This window comes from Artemia sp. Qi Xiang Cuo, chromosome 15, assembly GCF_049724085.1.
Source record: "Artemia sp. Qi Xiang Cuo chromosome 15, ASM4972408v1, whole genome shotgun sequence".
Classification (NCBI taxonomy): Eukaryota; Metazoa; Arthropoda; class Branchiopoda; order Anostraca; family Artemiidae; genus Artemia; species Artemia sp. Qi Xiang Cuo.
This window is the reverse complement of record NC_142808.1, coordinates 23,748,561-23,762,535: the sequence shown is the minus strand read 5'-3', so window position 1 is coordinate 23,762,535 and position 13,975 is coordinate 23,748,561. Positions and strand designations below refer to the sequence as shown.

The following is a 13,975-nucleotide window of genomic DNA, read 5'->3' as shown; positions in this document are numbered from 1 at the left end:
GAATACCTCGGACAGTATTACTTTGTGAAGATGTGTTCTCATTTAATTATTATTATTATTCTGTGATATATGTGTTCTTGACATGTCATCTATGTAAATTTTCACCACTACTCGTTTTTGGTATTAATTGCTATTAAATTCAGTTGATTATGTAGTTTTTATTAGTATCTGAATTATTCTGAAGAAATTAAATTGAAACACATTAGCCTTCTGTAATTTCTTGATCTATACATTCCTCTGACTAACTTTTTCAATTGGTTCTGGTTTCTGGACTGGAAGTTGGCTTTGACGGTGTTTTTAGTTGAGTATGTTTTCTTAATACTCAAATTGGTTAAGTCATAAAAATTTAGGGGGTTGGAAATTTGTCATATGTTTCAGTTTCGTCAATGAAAATACTAAGAAATAAAAATTTCAATAATAATACCATACGAAGGCTATTTCTGTGTTTTTTTCAAGTTCAACACATACACCCATTAATCTCTGCATCAAGACTAACATCACAGACAAGATTATTCAGCGTATACACAGTGCTACAACTCAACACCCACAATCCAACAATATGCAATCCAATTTAGCCCGATACACACCTCGTATTTTTTCCGATCGGATTTTGTACCGTCACCGCCTTACCAGTAGAGGGGAATAGGATGGTATGGTGACTTAAAAAGAAATACTACATAAATTTGACTACTGTTAGATAAATAAGTTCAAGTATTGAACTTATTTCATCAATTAGATAATTCACTTGACTATTCCATTCTCGTTGAAAATATTCCAGAGAAATTACTTGCTAACGATTCCCCCTGAAAAGTTCTTTTTTGCGGATTTTATTTGAGAAATACTTTAATTTCTGATCGTTTTTCAAACCATGTAAGATCATTTTCGTCCGTAGAAATTTTTCCCAGAATTCCTCCCATCCCCATAGAATGTTGCTCCCAAAGAAAATCCCCCCCAAGAGAATTTACCCTGCAGAAAATCCCCCCGCCCCGCAGGGAAAACTCCTCCAGACAATCCAACTCCGCTGAAAATTTCCTCCGGAACATCTGTGCATGTTAAATGTAGTCGGCAATGACAAAATAAGACAAATAAAAAGAATTTCGTAAGGGAATTCTGGCAATTCTCGCAGTGTAAAATTTCACCTGAAAAGCTCAACCCCGGAAAATTTTCCTCCCCACGGAAAATTTCCGCCATAGTTAATCCTACCATGTAGAATATTCCCCGCCCCCTCCAGAAAAAAGATGTCCGTAAACTTCCCAATAACAAATGCTATGTGTAAACAATGGGGAAATTTCGTAACTTGCAGCCCTTTCTCCCGGGCATGTGTGAGGTTATGTTATCCCTAAGGCGCAGTTATTGGACCTTTTAACTGTATTACATAGAATGGCTGTCTCATGTTTTGTATATAGGAGCTTGAAACCTGTACAGTAGGGTGGTCTGATATGATAAATCTGACGGCGTGATTTTCATTAAGATCGCTTGCTACTTTGGAGGTCTTTCCTCCCTTTTTGAAAAAATAGGCAAATTTTCTGAGGCTTCAATTCAGTTCTCATAATGTATCTCATAATTGTTATCAACACACTGTTTTTTAGAGTTTAGGTTACTATTGAGCCGTGTCGCTCCTTCCTTTCAGTTCGTTACCACAAACTGTTTGACAGTGGGCGGCTACATTGATACCGTCGGCGTTAAATAAAACCGAGTATTTATTTTACCTAGGTAGTAGGTATTATCAAACAGTTCGTGGTAACGGGCTGCAAGTAAGGAGCGATATGGCTCAGTAGTAACCGAAGCTCTAAGAAATAGGGTCTTGATAGCAGTAGATACATCAAAAGAATCGAATTTTGATGCTTATTCAGAATATTTGAAGTACACCAAATTTAATGTTAGCCATCGAAAGTTACGAGCCTGAGAAAATTTTCACATTTTTGAAAAAAGGGGGAAAACTTCCCCAAAACATCAAGTGATATTAGTTAAAATGACACAATCAGATTCAGCATAACAGAGAACCCTACTGTAAAGGTTTCAAGCTCCTAGGTACAAAAATGTGGAATTTTGCATGTTTTGCCGGAAGAAAGATCACGGATGCGTGTTTATTTGTTTTTTTCCCCGGGGTGATCGTATTGAACCAGTGATCGTAGAAGATCAAGAGAGGGCTCATTTGACCTGAAATCAAAAGTTCTAGTCCTATTTTTATGCAGCCAAAATATTGAAGGGCAGCTAGCCCCCCTCCCATGTTCATTTTTCCCCCAAAATCACCCTATCAAAATTTTTAGATAGCCTTTATTTTCAACATAGTCGAAAAATCTTATAATTAATGTCGTTTGGGATGAATTGGCCCCCCCCCCACAGTCCCCATGGGAAGGGCTGCAAGTTATTAATTTCACCCATTGTTTACATATAGTATTGGTTATTGGGAAGTATACAGACATTTCCAGGGGGATTTTCTGGTGAAGGGGGGGTACGTGGGAGGATCTTTCCATGAAGTAATTTTTCGTTGGGAAAGGAAATTTTTCAGGAGGGGGAGCCGGATTTCACAGCATTATTCAAAAGTTGATCAGAAATTAAATAAAAAAAATTGTCAACTGAAAGTGAGGAGCAACATTAAAACTTAAAATGAACAGAAATTATTTCGTATATGAGGGTACCGGGCCTTCTTCTCAACACCCCGCTCTTTACGCTAAGCTTTTTTAGAATTTTTAAAAGAGCTTATTATTCTAATTAAACGGCCTTTGTGATTCAGGAGTCATTATTAATTAACTGGAATGTGTTGCCTAAAAGAGCCAGGTATTGAGGAGAGGGCGACCCTCCTCATAAGTGTAATAATTTCTGTTGGTTTTAAGTTTTAATCTTGCTAGTTACCTTCTGCTGAAAAAAAAGTTTTATTTATTTAATCAAACAGTTCGTGGTAACGAACTCTAAGCACGGAGTGACCCGGCTCAATGGTAACCGAAAGTCTAAAAAACGGAATTTTTGATACCAATAGATACATCAAAAGAATCACATTTTAATTGTGATTTCAAATATATAAGTTTCCTCAAGTTTAATCTTACCCATCAAAAGTTAAGCGCCTGAGAAAATTTGGCTTATTTTCAAAAAAAGGAAAAAAGGAAAATACCCTCTAAAAGTAATAGAACCTTAATGAAAATCACACCATCATATTCAGCGTATCAGAAAACCCTACTGTAGAGGTTTCAAGCACCTATCTACAAAAATGTGGAATTTTCCATTTTTTGCCAGAAGAAAGATCACTGATGCGTGTTAATTTGTTTTTTGGTTGTTTTTTTTTCTTTTTCCCAGGGGTAATCTTATTGACCCAGTTGTCCAAGAATATCGTAGGAGGGCTCATTGGAACGGAAACTAGAAGTTATAGTGCCCTTTTTAAGTGACAAAAAATGGAGGGCAACTAGGCCCCCTCCCACGCTCATTTTTTCCCCAAAGTCACCCTATCAAAATTTTGAGATAGTAATTTTGTGTAGTATGGTCGAAAGTGTGATAACTATGTCTTTTAGGATGACTTAATCCCCCGAAGTCCCTGGGGGGAGGGCTGAAAGTTATGGACTTTACCCGATGTTAACATATTGGTTTTTGGGAAGTATGCAGACGTTGCAAAGGGGGAATTTTTTCTGGTAGTGGGGGGGGGTTGGGGTTTATGTGGGAGGATCTTTCCATGAAGGAAGTTTTCATGGGGGAAGGGACATTGCTATGAAGGGGGTGCCGAACTCCCCAGTATTATTTACAAAAAAAAAACAGAAATTAAATATAAAAAACCAGTTTTCAACTGAAAGTAAGGAGTAACATCAAAACTTAAAACGAACAGAAAATATTAGCTTTATGATTGGGTTCACCCCCTAGTTAATACCTCGCTCATTAAGCCAAACATGTTTTAGTACTTTCATAAGAGCTATTTATTCTAATTAACGGCCTTTGTGATTAAGGGGTCATTTTTAAAGAATTGGAACAAAATTCAAACTTTAGCTTAAAGAGCAAGGTATTGACTATGGGACAAACCCCCCTAATATACGTATTAAAAATATATGAATATAGAAGTTCGATACGTAAGTTAATTTGTAAGTTACGTATATTTATTATTAATAAAAACGTTCGTAAATAAAATTAAACAAGTTTCGAGAAAGCCATTTAACCAAATAAAAGTAAAATTAATATGCAAATTTTGTTTTAATTATTCAGGTACGGTGAGCCAAAATCAAAAGCTGCATTAATTCAAAAATGTTCAAAAATTAAATAAAAAAACAAGTTTTTTTTAAACTAAAAGTAAGGAGCGACATTAAAACTTAAAACGAACAGAAATTATTCTGTATATGAAAGGGGCTGTCCCCTCCTCATCGTCTCGCTCTTTACGCTCAAGTTTGACTTTCTCGCAACTCTATTTTTTTTAAACAATAAAAAACTTTAGCGTAAAGACCGAGGCGCTGAGGAGGGGACAGCCCCTTTCATATACGGAATAATTTCTGTTCGTTTTATGTTTAAATGTCGCCCTTACTTTCAGTTAAAGAAACATGTTTTTTTTTTATTTAATTATTAATAAAGACGGCGGATGTTATATATTTATTATATTATATATATTGAAGACCGAGCCATTGAGGATAGGGCAAACCCCCAAATATTCGGAATGATTTCTGTTGGTTTTAAGTTTCAATGTTGCTCCTTACTTTCAGTTGAAAAAAACTAGTTTTTTTGTTGAATTGTTTCAGCAAACTGTAGGTAAGGAGCGACACGGCTTAATAGTAACCGAAATTCTAAAAAAAGGAATCTCCATACCAATAGATATAGCGAAGGAATTATTATGCTGATTACAAATATTTAAGTTTCATTAAGTTTAGTGTTACTCATCAAAGGCTAAGATCCTGAGAAAATTTGCTTGATTTTCAAAAAAGGGGGGAAACATCCCCCTAAAAGTAAAGGAATCTTAATGAAAATCGCACCGTCAAATTCTGCGTACCCGAGAACCATGCTTTTGAGGTTTCGACCTCCTATCCTCAAAAATGTGGAATTTTGTATTTTTTGCCAGAAAAAAATTACGAATGCATGTTTATTTGTTTGTTTGTTGTTGTTTTTTTTCCATGGGTAACCGTATCGATCCAGTGGTCCTAGAATATCGAGAAAAGGCACATTCGAACGGAAATCAAATCTTCTAGTGCCCTTTTTAGATGATCAAAAGATTGGAGGGCAACTAGGCCCCCTCTCATACTCTTTTTCCCCAAAATCGTCCGATCAAAATTTTGAGATAACTATTTTGTTCAGTATAGTTGAAGGACCCAATAACTATACCTTTGGAGATAAGATAACCCCCTAAAGTCCCTTAGAAAAGGTCTTTAAGTTACAAAATTTGCCTATTGTTTGCGTATAGTATTTGTTATTCGGAACTATGCAAAAATTCTTCGGGTGGGAGGGGGACATATTTCCGGGGAGTTTACGGAAGGTAAACTTTTCAGGGGAAATTTTACACTCGGGGAATGTGCCAGAACTTCTATACGAAATTCTTTTTATATGTCTTGCTTTCTCTTTTCCGACTCAATTTACGTGTGGAGATGTTAAGGGTAATTGTCCAGGGTAAATTTTCACCAGGATTGAATTGTCTAGAGGATATTTCTCAGGGAAGGGTGGTTTTTTCGTGGATGTGAAGCAAGGTTTCCTGGAATTATTTAAAAATTGATCAGAAATTAAATATAAAAAAAGTCTTTTCAATTGAAAGTAAGTAGCAACATTTAAACTTAAAACTAACAGAAATTCAACACCTCGCTCTTTACGCTAAAGCGGGAGTTTTGGCCCATTTTCTTATGAACGACTCCTGACATACATGGGTAGTTTAAATAGAACAATAAGAAGCTACTTTAAAAGTACTAAAAAACAAAGCGTGAGGAGCAATGTGTAGAGGAGGGGAGTCCCCCCCCCATGTAAGTAGAGTTGACCTTCTGGTTTCTATGGATGCCCTAGGAAAACATTTATATGGATGCCCTACACCTTTTCAAAGAGAGTGAGTAGCTCCATGCATATAGGTAATACTTATATGGATGCTCTACACCTTTTCAAAAAGAGTGAGTATCTTCTCAAATCAATGTTCCTTGGTACCTTTCCAAGCAAAGTGATCAAACAGGTTTCGGAAGTACAATTTGATTGTATAACGCAACCAGACGGGTTTTTGAGGCAACACCCATTTTTTAGGGGCAATCAGAGATTGCGGAGGATAATCCATATACGATAACTTTAATAGTAATTCGATTGGAATAAAAGGAGTGATTTTCATTTCAATTCATATTAGTAGGTGAATTGATTTCAGGGGAGAATAGTTTATTTGAGACGATTTTATTAGTGAAAATGAATGGAGTATTTACACTATTAGAGGTCAATCGGGAATCAGGCAGCAGCAAAGATATACGAGTACCAAACGTGGATGTGCAAATAACAGGAGGCTGTAGACCATGCCTTGAATGGGATGATTTGTATGCTAGATATGTGATATCATTGGGCAAATTTAAAATGAAAGAGAAATTAAAATTTGCTGCGAAACTGAATATTGTGCATATAAATAGACTTCAGGCAGCATTAGATACACTAGTGAAATATATTGATGAAAACAAATTGAATCAGTGATTATTATTGTTGTACATATGTTCAATAAAACTGTTTCTACATCAAAGATATTTTTCTTTCTATAGTAGGCTAGCGTGTATTTTTTAGAGTAGAAAAAAAATCTGGTTAGTCTGAAGTTGATGGAAAAACGTTTGATTCTAGATGATGATTTTCTGGAGCTGTCTGTTCAAAGGAAGATATTTTCTCAGGGAATGCTTGTCGATATAATGAAAACTGACTCTCCGTCATTAGACTATTGCATGAAGCCTTTACGTCGTGGTCCAAAGGCATTTACACAACTTACAGACATATTAATCTCAACACGGCAAAATGATATTGCGGATATACTTTTAAACACCAGCTTAGGAATTTAGAACTTTTTTCTCATGAAAAAGATGTAGTTCAAGGATGATTTAATCCTCTCTCTCTTTCTATCCCACTTAATTTGTTGTTGGTAGCTCAGTTTCATCGTGGCAGTGAGAGTGTCAACACATGAAAAAATGTTCCATACATGTGCACTATGCATGTACACACTGGGCAGCTGGTCATCATGTGAGAATTGTACAATGATTGATGAGTATGATGAAAAGTGCAGATCATGCAACTCGTGTAAATTGCATAGATGATATGCTGTACAAATTAAAGGTTTTAATTCCTGTCTTGAAGAGGTGTGTGCCTTTCATCCTAGGGGGCACCTATACTCTAATTGCCACTATTATAAATGTAATCAAAAGGAGAATAAATATCCCGGTACGATCGGAAAGAGTCCTAAAAATGATTTTAGTTTATTGTTAAGAGATTGGTATCGTCGTGGTTTTAGATTGTTTTTGGAGGAGGAAACGGGTCAGCGATTCAACCGGGAACAACAAAAGAATTTGGTTTCTACGTCATCGTTGTGAAGACAATGGCTACTAAGATTATAAGCCCACTAATTTTTTTTGGCTGTGACGGAATGTGATTCGCCGCTTTAGGAAACTGTGTGTAAAATCATTTCAAATAGAAAAGTTTAAACATCCGAACTCTACGGGATAAATGTGCATAGTATCACTCACAATAAAAAAAGATACAACAAGAGTAAAGTTATACTCTACTGTCGTAAATCTGAGCCTGACATTGCAGCACATCAGGACCAGTGCACTGTGAATTCGGATAATCTATCTGCATTAGTTGTTATCGACAAATACCTATACCTAGTAGAAGATGAAATCTAACAAGTAGAAAAGTTGTTTTAATCATGTATATACATTTTTCATTTATTAATAAACAATTTAACATACACTCTTAGAAAAATTTATTCGTACGGCAGTAAAATCAATATTAAACACGTTTGTAAGTATATTTTCCACTAGAAAGTCGTTCAATCGAGGTAAGCCAACGCAAAAATGTTGAGAAACTGCTTGTAGGTATAGCCACGACATCTGAATATGAAAAACAGTAGTGCATGAAAGCCACATGTCTTAGTCCTTAAATCAGGTACTCTTCGTTGATTTTAAATAATAGTTTTCCCACTGCCTTCAATAAAGTTGCTATGTGCAGTGTGGAATTTATATGATAGGCCAAAAGGATAAAAAAATTCAATATTCTCCGCTGTTTGAAAGATGCATAGCCAATGGCCTGTATTCAAAGTCGATGGACTGCTATTAGCAATGATTAGGTTATTGTTAAAACTTGGAATTTTTTCAATGAAGTCCGATGGTATGCAATAGGACTTGTACTGAGACATGTATGGATCCATACTAAATACGTTGATTATTTGGTTTGTGTTCTTGGTGCTAGGTCTAGTAGAACACTGCCGTCGGGTGTGATTTCCCAATAGGTTTCAAATTAACTCAATGATATTACCGTGATACTCTCAGTCAAAGCATCGGCAAATGTGCACTCTAAACGTACATTCCCTGTTCGTACTATGCTCATATCCTGGGTCCCCAACAGGTCCAAAACAATAACGCCATGATTTTTTGAAAACATTGAAGCGGTTATTCCATTTTCAAATAGTTGGGAGTCATGATCTAGGGATTGCATGGTCAACTCGTACAGAGTTCTATAGGATTTTTTTGTCAAATGATAGAGTGTACAGTTGAATACCATTCACTTTGCACACAAGGCTAGATAGACCAAAAAAATTTAAGTTATGGGAGGATTCTAGTCCAGGATCCAACAGCACTGCCACTCTTCACAAAGGCCAAAGCCAGTTTTGATGGGATTCCTCCATTGATAAATGATGAATCGGTATAGCTACGAGAGCCGGTGGCAATGTGACGTTGATTGGTGATCGTATGGGGGACAAGAAGTTTAATGTTGTTGCCATTGGCTCTTATCTTTTCCACTGCCAATTCAACAGAGCTCATAACCTGTTGTTTTCGGACGTGGGGAATTGCCGATGTGATAATAACATTTGCATCGGGTGCTGCAGGAAGTGTTTTTCTTAAAATGAAATTTGATGGGGCCAGTTGCAACTTTATGTGAATCTTGACATTGGGGGTAACCATTGGGATATATTGAATATCTCATGATTTAATTTTCCAACTAAATGATACTCCTGGGTAACTGCAGTAGTCAACTCACCGTCAGTATCAACACCTGATCGATATTCATAGCCCAATGACTGTCCTCTCAACTCCTTATATGCCTTTGGTGTCATTATCATATATTGTGTGTAGCTTGCATAGTTGGATAAATTATTGCTAGTGGTGACCAACGTTCAATTATTAATTACATTAATTTGTTCGAACAAGATGTGTAGAATAGAGTTATCGTAGCAGAGTCCATATGCAGCAGTTGGAGTTGAGTTATCTTATGTTTTCATCACCGCAAAATTTAAATCAATAAATGTTGATGACAAATCGATGAAATAGTCTTCATTGGAAAATATTTGAAAGAGTATATTGTCCGAAAGGGCTTGCTGGGGATGAAGTTGTTCATAATAGCCATACTTGACACTGACATCAACATTTTCAGCATTGAACAGATTCAATGAGGAACTGATTGATGGCTGTGATTCCTTGTGGGTGAGATAAGTCATCTTAAGAGAAGAAATCCTTCTTTGATCTAACAATCTTTTTCTTTTTCTTCTTCTTATTGGTCTTCCTCGTTTTATTCCTCAAATTCCTTGTTGTTCCTCTTCGCTTTCTGTCTTGGTAGAGGCTGATGAGTAAATGATGTGCATACGTTGTTTTCAATTCATTCCCATTTTGCTTAGATTTTAATTCGCCACCAACGGCTCTTGCGGAAGATCTAACATTTTTCTTAACTACTCTCCTTGAAATTCTTACCCGACTCCCAGTCCTGTAGTGTTGAGGCAGCAAAATTTGATGCAGCAGGTACAAGATATTTTCTGGCAAGGGGTAGTGCAGAACGAAATAACCTAGCAAACCAGCTACCAAGACCATAGCCAGACATTGTAGTACGCCCCTTGCAGTAGTCCAGTCCATTGCCTATTTGACGTGGACTCAGAGCACCAACGAAGCAATTGATATCGGGGCAGACAAATGGAATTCTTCTATTGTTGATTTTAGGAGGTGGTGTCGCTGACAATGGGTCGAAAATGACATGTAATCACTGCTAAGCCTTTTGTTATTGCTAGAGGATCACCCAATTCGCTTCTTTGTGTTAAGTGACAGAGTTTCAGATACGAAGTGCTGACAGGAAAATGCTGAACAAGCTTTATATTAGTTATGAATAAGTTCATGAGTTGTTTTTCATTAAGAACACGTAGGAGGGGGACATTTGAATTACCAACTCTCGATGTTTCAACAAAGGATGCATAGAGAAATATGCAAGAGTCCGAGGTAAAACCAGGTGCATAATCAGCAAAAATAATTTGATCCATCCCGCTAACAGTGCCAGCGTTTTTCCCATAGATCATATTCTGTTTAAAGCCAAGAACGTCTCTCAGATTATCATTGAGATGAATTATTTCAGCGTCAACAGGTGAGAAGAGGTAAATCCTATCATGTTCCATTGAATAATTAAAATGGAATGTACCTTTCCTACGATATGAAATTTTTCCTACGAATGGTACTTGTTATCAGAAAAAACGTCAATTGCCAAAAAAAATAAAAAAATAAAACACGCCATGCTGAATGTGCTTCAAAAACCCATCTGGTTGAAAACATGTTTGTTATCGTTAACCATTTCCAAATATTGATATTGTTCCAAATTTATAATAAATATCTCGTTTTTTTAAAATGTCCAAGTGATACTGTGTGAGGGAGTACTGACTCTCTTTGAAAAGGTGTAGAGCATCAAGCAAATAGTATGGGAATTCCTATAGCAGCGGTAGAATAGCATGGTAATTCCTATAGCAGCGCTAGAAATGGTACCTACTACTCTACTAATATCTGGTATTTTTGTGAATTTTTATCACTGTTATCATCATCACTGTCTATTAACAGGATTTTATCCTTATTCGAACTTTATATATATATATATATATATATATATATATATATATATATATATATATATATATATATACGAGGGTAATTCAGAAACTAACCTCCGGTTGATTGAAAAAAATACACCAAGTTAAGTAAAAATATTTTAATATATACATCTTACAACTACATCTTTTTTTCGACATAGTCTCCTAACGATTGAGGCACTTATCGTATCTCTTCACAAGCTTTGAAATTGCTTCTGCATAAAAATCACCCGCTTGTGCCTTGAGCCAGCCTGTGACCCCATCTTTGAGCTCTTCGTCGTCATCAAACCGCTGGGACCCGAGACATTTCTTCATATGCATGAAGAGGTGATAATCGCTTGGCGCCAGATCTGGGCTGTAAGGTGGATGGTTGAAAACGTCCCACTTGAAGGACTCAAGAAGGGCTGTTGTTCTGCGAGCAGAGTGAGGACGGGCGTTATCGTGGAAAAAAACGATACCAGAAGTCAGCATACCGCGGCGTTTGTTCTGTATATCCCGTCGTAATGTTTTTAGTGTTTCACAGTACACGTCTTGATTAATGGTCGTCCACGTCAAGAGTCTTAGAAATCTGTGGAAAATCAGTAGACAACTCCGCCATTGTGAAACGTCGATTTTCACGAACTTTTGCATCAACTGTCTGAACGAGTTCGTCAGTTACCAAGGATGGTCTACCACTCCTCTCTTCATCATGAACGTTTTCTCGTCGACTTTTAAATAAACGTACCCATTCACGGACAACTCCTTCACTCATAACTTTTGGTCCGTACACGGCACAAAGCTCACGATGAATAGCTGCTGCAGAGTATCCTTTGGCTGTAAAAAACCTTATAACAGCACGCACTTCACATTTGGCGGGATTTTCTATTGCAGCACACATTTTAAACTACCACAATAACTAAACTAGCGCAGGTACAATGTTCACTCGACTACGGCTTGATGCCGACTGACCTGCTGAGCGCGTGAATGCACAGATGGCGCGCTACTCCCCCACTACACGCACAGTGACCAATCGGAGGTTAGTTTCTGAATTGCCCTCTTGTATATATATATATATATATATATATATATATATATATATATATATATATATATATATATATATATATATATATATATATATATATATATATATATATATATATATATATATATATATATATATATATATTCTAGTTTTAGTTTCTAGTTTGTTTTTATATATATATTTTTTTACGCTGAAGACATCTTGTTTTATATGGGCGAAATATTCGTTGGATTTTTGTTGTTTCTCTTCGCTTTCATTTACTGGCCATAGACCCGTTTGTTGTCTTTATATTCATTTCTTTGTTTTTGTCATGGCTGGTCAGTTCGGCTTTAATCTTTTAATTTACCCAAACCTATGGCTTTAAGAAAAACTTTGGAAAAGCCTTTAAGGGGACTGCTTATACCTGGAATAAATGAAGGTGAAGATTTGGTAACAGGTAACGAGGAGATCGATCACGCGGATAATTTGAATAACCTGGGTTATAATAGCAGTATAGATGATGGAGGCCATGAACATGTTAAATGTAAAAGTGATGGCATCGGTAATGAAAAGGTGAAAAATAACTTGAAAACAAGAAAAACGAGGATATTTACAGTCAGTGAAAATGAAAATACCATGCAAACATTACGGCTTAGACCACCACTCAACTGTCCTCGGTGCAAAACAGGAAAGACCGTTAAAAGCAAAAACTAAATTAATAAAAACAAACTGTTGAAAACAACTACTAAAACAAATAAAAACAAACTGTAAAAAAGTACCACTAAGATAAAATCAGACCCGTTTCATGAAAGGGTGAAAGGGCAACTGAATAAAAGATCCGACATTGCATGGCAATTCAAGATACTAAATCTGAGTTCATTTTTTAACTGCTTTTTAAAAGCTAATTGCTTACCAGATTTAATTTCAACTGACAATTTCTTTGGTTGGAAAATAACACAATGTGAAAGTAATAAGTGGGAATTTAAGAGTTCATTATAAATGAGGCTCCAAAAAGTTTCTCCGGTATATCTAATAAGGGCTAATTTTTAGTACATACATTTTTTTTTAATTTCGACTGCCTCTCTAAAACTTTGTAACAGACCTGTGACAGATTCAATAACGGAGGTGTTTTCAAACAAAATGAAGCGGCGCGGCTTGTCCTACACTTGTTGGGTCAAGCTAGAACATAAATTTTCGGACCTTTCGCTTAGCTTCGTAGTTGAATAGATTGAAGAATTGTGTTTGAATAGCCTCAAACAACAAAAACAAGACGAACAAAAGGGAATTCTTTTCATAAGACAGTGAATATAATTTGAATGAATAATTCGGCCTTATGGCCAAGGGCCGTCCTCTGTAAGACAAAAATATATAAAAGAAAAAAGACTCACATAGAACGTGTGACCAATAAAACTAAAAGGCAAAGTTTTTCAACACAGTCCCAGCATCCTTACTTCAGAGAAGTTCAATTAGGACTGATGAAAAAGTTAGGTAAAACAAGGCGATCATTGAGATGAAAGAAAAATTATATAAAAACATCTTCTTATTGCTAATACAGCCTTTTTAGCAGCTAACCTCCAAGGTCTTTTTGAAACCAGTTTTTTGTTTAAGTCTATTGGTTATTTAAAATATTTCGTAAGATCATTTCTAATTAAATTTCTGTATAGAGCATTTAGTGTATATTCCCCCAAGTCCCTATTTAAGGAAATATTATTATTAGTCTCAAGTCTGATATCAATTGCTTCTCGAACTATAGTTCAGGAAGTGTGTGAAAAAAAGGGCCTAACCCGGAACAAATTGCAATAGAAATGATTCTTTGACTACCCGACTCAGAAAAATGTACTGATTCCGAATATACAAAGTTTGCTCATCTAGCTGTTTCACAAATATGTTTTTTTGGGGTTGAGGTAAATAACGAAGAAGAGAAATATATCTTTTGCAGAAATGCTTAGAACCAGAAAAAC

The 13,975-nt window shown here is 36.1% G+C and overlaps 1 protein-coding gene across 3 annotated transcripts in view; it reads left to right on the top strand.

Moving 5' to 3' along the window:
* The window catches only part of LOC148943465 (uncharacterized), a 328,640-nt gene that overhangs the window by 64,028 nt on the left and 250,637 nt on the right, over window positions 1-13,975 (top strand). The gene's annotated exons all lie outside the window — the stretch shown is intronic.